Here is a 12,500-nt window from a genome sequence, read left to right on the forward strand (position 1 = left end):
TCCCCTTCCCCTTCCCCTCCCCACCCGCCCCCTACCCCCCCTACCCCTGTACCTCCACACAACCCCCCTTACCCCTTCCCTATACCTACCCTCCCTCCTTCCCCCCCTCCCCCCCGATGCCTCATTAAGGGGTAAGACGGTCACAAAGAAGGGGAGGGGGGGAAAGGGAGAGGGGGAGGTGTGTGTGTGTGTGTGTGTGTGTGTGTGTGTGTGTGTTCTTAATGAACAGTAGGGGGTTAAGAAGTGATGTGAGAGTGGACGTGAGTGAGAGGCGGGAGGTAAATCAGAAGAGGGGGAGGGGGGGGGAAAGACCTGATTTACCTCTTCAGACTTATAGAGCCTTGATCTCCGTTGGTTTACCCCCCTAGGATGGGAAGTCAACGGGGGGGGTGGGTGTGGCTAGAGTGACAGAGAACCATTGTATGTGTCCGTGGGGGTAAATTAGTACGACTGTCCAATGTGCCGTAGGAGGTAAATCAAGAGAGAAGAGCTGTGTTAGTGGTAGAAAACAGTGTTGTAAGTCGTAGGAGGCAAATCAACAGGGAATGCTGTTATCGTCCGTAGGAGGCAAATGATCAGACATCTGTGTTGTGGTCTGTGGGAGGTACATCGGTGGGAATCTATGCCACGAGTCGTGGGAGGTAAATCAACAGGGTACAGTGTTGTTCAATCGCAGGAGGTAAATCAACAGGATATAGTCATTTGACGTATGAGGTAAATAAACAGGAAATATTTTTTTTTTTTAAGTCATAGGAGGTAAATCAGCGGGAAATAGTGTTAACGACACATGGGAGGTAAATCAACAGGAAACACCGTTTCGAGTCTTTGGTATGCTAGCAGGGAACAGTGTATGAATAAGTCATAGGAGGTAAATTAAGAGGAAACATCCCTATGAGTCATAGGTCACAAGGGGGGTAAATCAAGTGGAAATAGGGTTAAGAGTCAGAGGAAATCAGCAGGAAAAATTGATGACTTGTAAGGGGGTAAATTAAGTGATAACATGTTAGTGCCTCATAGGAGGTAAATCATGTCAGTGACTCATGGGAGGTAAATCATGTTAGTGCCTCATAGGAGGTAAATCATGTCAGTGACTCATGGGAGGTAAATCATGTTAGTGCCTCATGGGAGGTAAATCATGTCAGTGACTCATGGGAGGTAAATCATGTTAGTGCCTCATGGGAGGTAAATCATGTCAGTGACTCATGGGAGGTAAATCATGTTAGTGACTCATGGGAGGTAAATCATGTCAGTGACTCATAGGAGATAAATCATGTTAGTGCCTCATAGGAGGTAAATCATGTTAGTGCCTCATGGGAGGTAAATCATGTTAGTGACTCATGGGAGGTAAATCATGTCAGTGCCTCATGGGAGGTAAATCATGTTAGTGACTCATGGGAGGTAAATCATGTTAGTGCTTCATAGGAGGTAAATCATGTTAGTGCGTCATAGGAGGTAAATCATGTCAGTGACTCATGGGAGGTAAATCATTTTAGTGCCTCATGGGAGGTAAATCATGTCAGTGCCTCATGGGAGGTAAATCATGTTAGTGACTCATGGGAGGTAAATCATGTTAGTGCTTCATAGGAGGTAAATCATGTTGGTGCGTTATAGGAGGTAAATCATGTCAGTGACTCATGGGAGGTAAATCATGTTAGTGCCTCATGGGAGGTAAATCAAGACAGGCGACATTGCTGTGAGTCTTATAAGGAGGTAACTCAACATGATGCAGTTTCCCCGTTGGAGGTAAGACAAGATGATACACCGTCTGCTGTAAGGGGGTAAATCACTCGTGTGTCGCTATCGTGTAGCAAAACACACACACACACACACACACACACACACACATCGCATGGGGTAAATGAACCGAGAACACTAGGTCCCCGCAGGAGGTAAATCAGCAAGAGAGACAAGAACTCGCCTCGTAACATTTACATCAAGAGACTTACCCCCACAACCCCCACCCCCACCCCCTTCCAACCCCCTCCTCCACCCCTCCCCCTCCACCCCTCCCCCTCCCCCCCCCTCCGTGCGTGCCGCTGGGAGTAAATCAGCAGGTTATACTACCCCCTCCCTCCTCCCCCCCCCCCCAAACAAGACACGCGGAGGTAACATTGTCTGCTATAAATCCTTTCTCACCTGCCTTACGCCACCCCCTCCCCCCCCACGTGACTTGCTTTCTGCCCTGTGGTAAACCGCACGTAGGGGGTAAACCACCCCGGTGTGTGTGTGTCTGTCTGTCTGTCTGTCTGAGTTGTGTGTGTGTGTGTGTGTGTGTGTGTGTGTGTGTGTGTGTGTGTGTGTGTGTGTGTGTGTTCAAGCAGGAAGGAGGGAAGGAAGCAGAGGGAGGAGGGAAGCAGAGGAGGGAGGGAGGGAGGATTGAAGGAGGGAGGGGGTAAATCAGGGTGTCCGTGTGTGGGTTACAGCGGTCACTGTAGTACTGATACATAATGATACAGCGACACTTGGCTCATGTGATCAACAGACTTCATCTCCACCACACACCACTCACCACCACCACACACCACTCACCACCACTCATCACCAACACTCACCACCACACACCACACACCATCATCACTCACCACTCACCACCACCACTCACCACCACTGCTCTCCGTCACACACCACTCATTACTCACCACCACCACACACCACTCACCACCACCACTCATCACCAACACTCACCACCACACACCACACACCATCATCACTCACCACTCACCACCAACACCACCACTCACCATCACCACCACTCACCATCACTCACCACTCACCACCACCACTCACCACCACTGCTCTCCATCACACACCACTCATTACTCACCACACACCACCACACACTACTCACCACTACCACTCTCCATCACCACCACTCACCATCATCACTCACCACTCACCACCACCACTCACCACTCACCACCACCACTCACCACCACTACTCACCACCAACACTCACCACCACACACCACTTACCACCACTGCTCTCCATCACACACCACTCATTACTCACCACACACCACCATCACTCACCACCACCACCACTACTCACCACCACTAACCACCACTCACCACCACTGCTCTCCATCACACACCACTCATCACCACCACTCACCACACACCACTCACCACCACCACCACTACTCACCACCACTAACCACCACTCACCACCACTGCTCTCCATCACACACCACTCATCACCACCACTCATCACCACCACTCATCACCACCACACACCACTCACCACCACCACACACCACTCACCACCACCACTCATCAACACTCACCACCACACACCACTCACCACCTCCACACACTACTCACCACCACCACTCACCACCACCACTCACCATCACCACCACTCACCATCATCACTCACCACTCACCACCACCACTCACCATCACCACCACTCACCATCATCACTCACCACTCACCACCACTACTCACCACCAACACTCACCACCACACACCACTCACCACCACTGCTCTCCATCACACACCACTCATTACTCACCACACACCACCATCACTCACCACCACCACCACCACTGCTCACCACCACTAACCACCACTCACCACCACTGCTCTCCATCACACACCACTCATCACCACCACTCACCACACACCACTCACCACCACCACCACTACTCTCCATCACACACCACTCACCACCACCACTCACCACCACTACTCACCACCACCACAACCACCACTCACCACCACCACTCATCACCGCCACTCATCACCACTAACCACCACTCACCACACACCACTCACCACCACACACTACTCACCACCACCATTCTCCATCACACACCACTCACCACCACCACTCACCACTCTCCACCACCACTCACCATACACCACTCATCGCCACTGCCACCACCACTCACACTTACCACCTCCCAGCTGGCTCACATACCCCCTATCCACCCCCACCTCCACCCCCACACCTGATAATCTTAGTTCGTCCTGTAAATAATGTGGTGTTTTTCATGTGAATCATCTTGGTTCTTGTAAATGATGTGGTGTGTTGATGTAAATCATCTTGGTTCTTGTAAATAATGTGGTGTGTTGATGTAAATCATCTTGGTTCTTGTAAATGATATGGTGTGTTGATGTAAATCATCTTGGTTCCTGTAAATGATGTGGTGTGTTGATGTGAATCATCTTGGTTCTTGTAAATGATGTGGTGTGTTGATGTAAACCATCTTGGTTCGTCTTGTAAATGATGTGGTGTGTTGATGTAAACCATCTTGGTTCTTGTAAATGATGTGGTGTGTATGTGTATGTAAATGATCTTGGTCTGTCCTGTAAATGACGTGATACGTGTATAAGTAAATTATCCTTTATTTCTTAATGGTAGAGATGATTATCTAGACGACACACACACACACACACACACACACACACACACACACACACACACACACACACACACACACACACCATTTACAGCAGTGTGTGCGTGCGTGCATGGTGTAAACTTGAGGTTACTTCACTCTGTGGTTCTCGGTTCGAATCCTTATCGTCCGCGACCCCAATATTCCCTTGAGCACGACGGTACACGACTCCTGAGCACGACGGTACGATCCTTGAGCACGACGGTACACGACCCTTGAACACGACGGTATACGACCCATGAGCACGACGGTACACGACCCTTGAGCACGACGGTACACGACCCTTGAGCACGACGGTACGACCCTTGAGCACGACGGTACACGACCCTTGAGCACGACGGTACACGACCCTTGAACACGACGGTACACGACCCTTGAGCACGACGGTACACGACCCTTGAGCACGACGGTACACGACCCTTGAGCACGACGGTACACGACCCTTGAACACGACGATACACGACCCCTTGAGCACGACGGTACACGACCCTTGAGCACGACGGTACACGACCCTTGAGCGCGACGGTACACGACCCTTGAGCACGACGGTACACGACCCTTGAGCACGACGGTACACGACCCCTTGAGCACGACGGTACACGACCCCTTGAGCACGACGGTACACGACCCTTGAGCACGACGGTACACGACCCTTGAGCACGACGGTACACGACCCCTTGAGCACGACGGTACACGACCCCTTGAGTACGACGGTACACGACCCCTTGAGCACGACGTTACACGACCCTTGAGCACGACGGTACACGACCCCTTGAGCACGACGGTACACGACCCTTGAGCACGACGGTACACGACCCTTGAGCACGACGGTACACGACCCTTGAACACGACGGTACACGACCCTTGAGCACGACGGTACACGATCCTTGAGCACGACGGTACACGACCCTTGAGCACGACGGTACACGACCCTTGAGCACGACGGTACACGACCCTTGAGCACGACGGTACACGACCCTTGAGCACGACGGTACACGACCTTTGAACACGACGATACACGACCCCTTGAGCACGACGGTACACGACCCTTGAGCACGACGGTACACGACCCTTGAGCACGACGGTACACGACCCTTGAGCACGACGGTACACGACCCTTGAGCACGACGGTACACGACCCTTGAACACAGAAGTGTGACACACCCCACCCCACCCCCCTCTTCAATTTCAAAACACCTTCCCCTTCCCCTCTCTCTCTCTCTCTCTCTCTCTCTCTCTCTCTCTCTCTCTCTCTCTCTCTCTCTCTCTCTCTCTCTCTCTCTCTACCTTCTCAAAATTCGTCTCAATAACGAATATTTATTTTTCTTTAATGTTTATTGGTCTTTTCGTGTTCTCTTCCCCTCTCCCCCCTCACCTCTCCCCCTCCCCTCTCCCCCTCTCTTGTACAGAGGGGAATGGGGGAGATGGTGATGGGGGTTAATGGCTGTTCGCGAGGTACAGTGACCCTGAAATAGATCAAGGTAGTTGGGAAGGGGAGGGGGAAGACAGCCTCGTTAGGGGGGAAGGGGGAAACAACCATACCTCCCCTCCCCCTTCCTCTTCTTCTTCTTCCCCTCCCTTTCCTTCCCCTTCCCCACCCCTTCCCCCATTCTTCCTCCCCTTCCCCCATTCTTCCCCCCCTTCCCCCTTTCCTTCCCCTTCCACCCCTTCCCCCATTCTTCCTCCCCTTCCACCATTCTTCCCCCCTTCCCCCTTTCCTTCCCCTTCCACCCCTTCCCCCATTCTTCCCCCCTCCTTTCCTTCCCCTCCCCCACCCCCTCCCTTCCCCTCCCTGTTTACATTTCACCTTCCAAGACGTGTTATCCCCGGGGATGGGGAATGGGGAGATGGGGGATGGGGAAGGGGCCTAGCCTACCCATCCCCAGGGCCCAGGCTCCGGGATAGACCAGCAAGCAAATTGGATTTTAACCCTTAACATCCGCCGGGTCATGAACGGGCTATACCTGCCATTAGGCGTGTCATGGAGGATGACAGGCGTCGTCTGGGGGAGGGAAGGGGAAGGGGGTGGGGGAGGGGGGCTGGGGAGGGAGGGAGGGAAGGAGGGATGGCTGGGGAGGGAGGGATGGGTAGCTGGGGAGGGAAGGGAGGGAGGGTGGGCTGCCGGCCAGGAGGGAGGAGGGAAGGAGGAGGAGGAGGAGGGAAGGAGGAGGAGGGAGGGAAGGAGGTGAGGGAGAGGGAGGGGAGAGAGAGAGAGAGAGATAACTGGAGAATAAGCCGTATTTAGTCCTGCTCTAAGGTTCATTATATCCGGATTACGTTCCAAGATCTTAAACCGACCCCCCCCACCCCCCGTCTTCCCTTCCCTCCCCCCTTCCCCTCTATCCCCCCTTCCCTCGAGAGGGGAGATAGAGGGGAAGGGGGGGGGAGACATAAAAGGCGTTGCGTGTAGTTCACGACATAATCACACTACCCCCCCCCCCCCAGCCCAGGTAATGATTATCAACCAAGGATATTTACTGTCTTTAAAACCCGGAGGGATGTCACGTGGGGGGGGGGGGGGCTTGTGTGGGTGTACCTGTCTGTGTCTGTCTGTCTGTGGTGTGTGTTTGTGTGTGTGTATGTGTGTCTGTCTGTCTGTGATGTGTGTGTGTGTGTGTCTGTCTGTGATGTGTGTGTGTGTCTGTCTGTCTGTCTGTCTGTCTGTGATGTGTGTGTGTGTGTATGTGTGTGTGTGTGTGTGTGTCTGTCTGTCTGTCTGTGATGTGTGTGTGTGTGTGTGTGTATGTGACGCGACGCAACGAGTCTTCCCCTTATATTTCCCCGCCTTCCCGCGCGATCGGTGGTGCGGCTCGCGCGCTAGCTAGCCCGCACGTCATCGGGTCATAACTCGTGTACTAAGTCATTCTAATTGATAAATCATGATCGTGGCAGCTTTGACTCATCAAGCCATCGTAATGGATGTGTTTCTTTTATAACGAACTTCCGTTGTGTGTACGTACGTAACTCGGTCTTGTATTACACTCCGTTTAAATTTGTAAGAATTTAATTTTTTTCGGTTTTCTTTTTTTTCTTTTAGAGGGAAAGGGGAAGGGGGAAGGGGGGGGGAACGGGCTGTTTCTTTGTCAATTTTATTCGGTAATATATATATATATATATATATATATATATATATATATATATATATATATATATATATATATATATATATAATCTTCCTGAGCGAAGTGACGGAAGGATTAGATGATGATATACAGGAGACACTCAGGTCAGTGTGGGATTAATGGATTAATTGACTGATTAATTGATAAACCCCACATTGGCCTGCACACACACACACACACACACACACACACACACAGATAGGAAGATAGATAGATAGATAGATAGATAGATAGATGACTAGATAGATAGATAGATGACTAGATAGATAGATAGATAGATACAGGACATGGATGGGCTTCAGAACCATCTGCCTATCTTCTATCCTGCTATTTTTTTTACACTGTCATGACGCTGTCTCCCCCTACATCACCAACCATTACACTATCCCCCCCTACATCACCAGCCACTACACTATCCCCCTACATCACCAACCACTACACTATACCCCCTTACATCACCAACCACTACACTAACCCCCTTACATCACCAGCCACTACACTATCCCCCCTACATCACCAACCATTACACTATCCCCCCCTACATCACCAACCACTACACTATCCCCCCGTACATCACCAACCATTACACTATCCCCCCCTACATCACCAACCACTACACTATCCCCTTACATCACCAACCACTACACTATCCCCTTACATCACCAACCACTACACTATCCCCCCCTACATCACCAACCACTACACTATCCCCCCTACATCACCAACCACTACACTATCCCCTTACATCACCAACCACTACACTATCCCCTTACATCACCAACCACTACACTATCCCCCTACATCACCAACCACTACACTATCCCCCTACATCACCAGCCACTACACTATCCCCCTACATCATCAACCACTACACTATCCCCCTACATCACCAACCACTACACTATCCCCCTACATCACCAACCACTACACTATCCCCCCTACATCACCAACCACTACACTATCCCCTACATCACCAACCACTACACTATCCCCTACATCACCAGCCACTACACTATCCCCCTACATCATCAACCACTACACTATCCCCCCCTACATCACCAACCACTACACTATCCCCCCCTACATCACCAACCACTACACTATCCCCTTACATCACCAACCACTACACTATCCCCCCCTACATCACCAACCACTACACTATCCCCCCCTACATCATCAACCACTACACTATCCCCTACATCACCAACCACTACACTATCCCCCCCTACATCACCAACCACTACACTATCCCCCTATATCACCAACCACTACACTATCCCCCCCTACATCACCACTGCGCGTCACATTGCTCTTACCATTTCTGTCTTCAGTCATTGCGTTAATATTACCAGTGTAATATTGAGAACTGGTCACTGCCAAACTTACTACTACTACTACTACTACTACTACTACTACTACTACTACTACTACTACTACTACTACTACTACCACTACTACTACTACTACCATCATGTCTACCACACCATGATCGTTCTTCGTCCCACTACCATTACATAATCGCCCTCCCTCCCCCCCCCCCAGTTGTATTAACCACAACCCCACCCCAGAGAATCTCACCCCTCCCCTCTCCTCCCCTCTCCTCCCCTCCCCTCTCCTCCCCTCCCCTCCCCTCCCCTCCCCTCTCCTCCCCTCCAGTCCAGCACTACCACACCCACTACCATAACAGGGCCAGACACATGTACCATTTCCCCCGACCATCACCCTACCCATCACTGGTGAGTGAGGTAGTGGTTGGGGAGGGGGGGTTGGGGTTGGGGGGGGTTGGGGATGATAGCGTGACCTGGATGGGGGTGGGAGGGGGAATGGGGTCGTAGTGGGGTCGTTACCTTGTTGTCGTAGTTAACTAGTGATGGATAACCACCTCCCCCCCCCCTCTCTCCCCTTCCCTCTCCCCCTCCTGTGCTACAACCCCTCCCAAGCAACCCCCCAACCCCAACCCCACCATGCTTACAGCACACCAACCCCTCCCCCCCTTCCCATGCTAACCCCATGGGCTCATGTTACCCCCCTCCCCTCTCCCCTCCCTCTTACCTCACTATTACCTCCTTGCTCACCCCCCACCACAACCTCCCCTCCCACATTACTCCCCCCTCCCACATTACTCCCCCTCCCACATTACTCCCCATCCCACATTACTCCCCCTCCCACATTACTCCCCCTCCCACATTACTCCCCCTCCCACATTACTCCCCTCCCCTTCCTTCTCATGGTATATACACCCCCCCACCTTCACCCCCTAACCCCCTTCTTCCCATGGCTGCGTTACCCCTTCCCTCTCCCCTCACGCTCCCTCACCCCTTGAGGGAGCTATTGCTTTTAGGGAGACCCTGGGGAGATGGGGTGACCCTTAATCAATGTTACGGCCATGAGCTAATCTCTTCTCCCCAAGTCTCTGACTAAATCTATTCTCCCCAACTCTGACCTAATATATTCTCCCCAAGTCTAAGACTAGATCTATTCTCCCCAAGTCTAAGACTAGATCTATTCTCCCTATGTTCAAGACCTAATATATTCTCCCCAAGTCTAAGATTAGATCTATTCTCCCTAAGTCTAAGATTAGATCTATTCTGCCCAAGTCTAAGACTAGATCTATTCTCCCTATGTTCAAGACCTAATATATTCTCCCCAAGTCTAAGACTAAATCTATTCTCCCTAAGTTTAAGACTAAATCTATTCTCCCCAAGTCTAAGACTAAATCTATTCTCCCCAAGTCTAAGACTAGATCTATTCTCCCCAAGTCTAAGACTAGATCTATTCTCCCCAAGTCTAAGACCTAATATATTCTCCCAAGTCTAAGACTAAATCTATTCTCCCCAAGTCTAAGACTAAATCTATTCTCCCTAAGTTTAAGACTAAATCTATTCTCCCCAAGTCTAAGACTAAATCTATTCTCCCCAAGTCTAAGACTAGATCTATTCTCCCCAAGTCTAAGATTAGATCTATTCTCCCCAAGTCTAAGACCGAATCTATTCTCCCCAAGTCTAAGACCTAATATATTCTCCTCAGGTCTAAGACAAAATCACTTCTCCCCAAATATGACTAAATATATTCTCCCCAAGTCTAAATCTCTTCTCCCCAAGTCTCTCACAGAATCTCTCCCCATCTTTCCATCTCCCTCTGCCTTCAACCAGTACTCATCCACAGCCTTGTGGATGCGATGGTTTAATCTGAGATGCGATGGTTTAATCTGAGATGCGATGGTTTAATCTGAGATGTGATTGTTTAATCTGAGATGCGATGGTTTAATCTGAGATGCGATGGTTTAATCTGAGATGCGATGGTTTAATCTGAGATGCGGTGGTTTAATCTGAGATGCGATGGTTTAATCTGAGATACGATGGTTTAATCTGAGATGTGATGGTTTAATCTGAGATGCGATGGTTTAATCTGAGATGCGGTGGTTTAATCTGAGATGCGATGGTTTAAGTACCTGAGCATGATGGTTTAACCCTTTGACTAGGGTTTTTTTGTGTCATCAGGGTTTTCTTAAACCTCTCGATTTCTGTGGTTTAACTCCTCGAGTGCTATGGTTTAACAGTGTGAGTCTAATGGTTTAAGACCACGAGTGCTATGGTTTAACACCTCGATTACTATGGTTTAACACTCTGAGTCTAATGGTTTAAGACCACGAGGGCTGTGGTTTAACACCTCGATTACTATGGTTTAATACTGTGAGTCTAATGGTTTAAGACCACGAGTGTTATGGTTTAACATGATGTCTTAGCACCTCTGGGTCTTAACACCGAGAGTACGATGGTTTAATCCGATGGTGATGGTTTAACACCTCGAACACTGTGGTTTAAGACCTCAAACCTTGAGTAATGTTAATTAAACCATCAGTGTGAAGGTTTAACACCTCAAGCACTATGGTTTAACACTTCGAGTACTATGATTTAATACTTCGTGTGCTGGGGTTTAACACCTCAAACCTTGAGTAATGTTCATTAAACCATCCGTGTGAAGGTTTAACACCACAAGCACTATGGTTTAACACTTCGAGTACTATGATTTAATACTTCGTGTGCTGGGGTTTAACACCTCAAACCTTGAGTAATGTTCATTAAACCATCCGTGTGAAGGTTTAACACCACAAGCACTATGGTTTAACACTTCGAGTACTATGATTTAATACTTCGTGTGCTGGGGTTTAACACCTCAAACCTTGAGTAATGTTCATTAAACCATCCGTGTGAAGGTTTAACACCACAAGCACTATGGTTTAACACTTCGAGTACTATGATTTAATACTTCGTGTGCTGGGGTTTAACACCTCAAACCTTGAGTAATGTTAATTAAACCATCCGTGTGAAGGTTTAACACCTCAAGCACTATGGTTTAACACTCCGAGTACTATGGTTTAACACCTCGTTGTGCTGGGGTTGAACACGCCTCAGTTTCCGTGGGGTTTTCAACCCCTCGAGTATTTTGGTTTAATGCGACTGAGGAGAATCGTTTTAACCCCCCCACCCCCCCACCACCTCACCCCCACCTCATCCCCCTCACCTCACACCCCCCAACCCCTCACCCCCTTCCCCTCACACCCCTCGAAAGAAACCCCCCCACCTCACCCCCACCTCACCCCCTTCCCCTACCCCCACCTCACACCCCTTCCCCTCACCCTTTCCCCTCACCCACCCCCCGAAATATAATAAAAATACGAAGTCTTATATAAATTTTTGGTTTGATCAAATTATTTTACCTTGTCATCACTCCTTAGCAAATAGCCATTACAATCATGTTACTCTTATCATTATTGAACATTAAGTGTATCATAATGTGTCTAATTATTGGATGTTAATGTATACATTACGTGTTAAGTGTGTGTGTGTGTGTGTGTGTGTGCGAGAGGGAGAGTTCTTTATATATGTATAAGTAAGAAGATAAGTGGATTCTTAAGTGTATGTCTTTACTTAAGGTGTGTTTATGTTTTTTAAAAGAAGTTCTGTACACACACAC

The sequence above is a fragment of the Panulirus ornatus genome, chromosome 7 (genome assembly GCF_036320965.1).
Source record: "Panulirus ornatus isolate Po-2019 chromosome 7, ASM3632096v1, whole genome shotgun sequence".
NCBI lineage: Eukaryota > Metazoa > Arthropoda > Malacostraca > Decapoda > Palinuridae > Panulirus > Panulirus ornatus.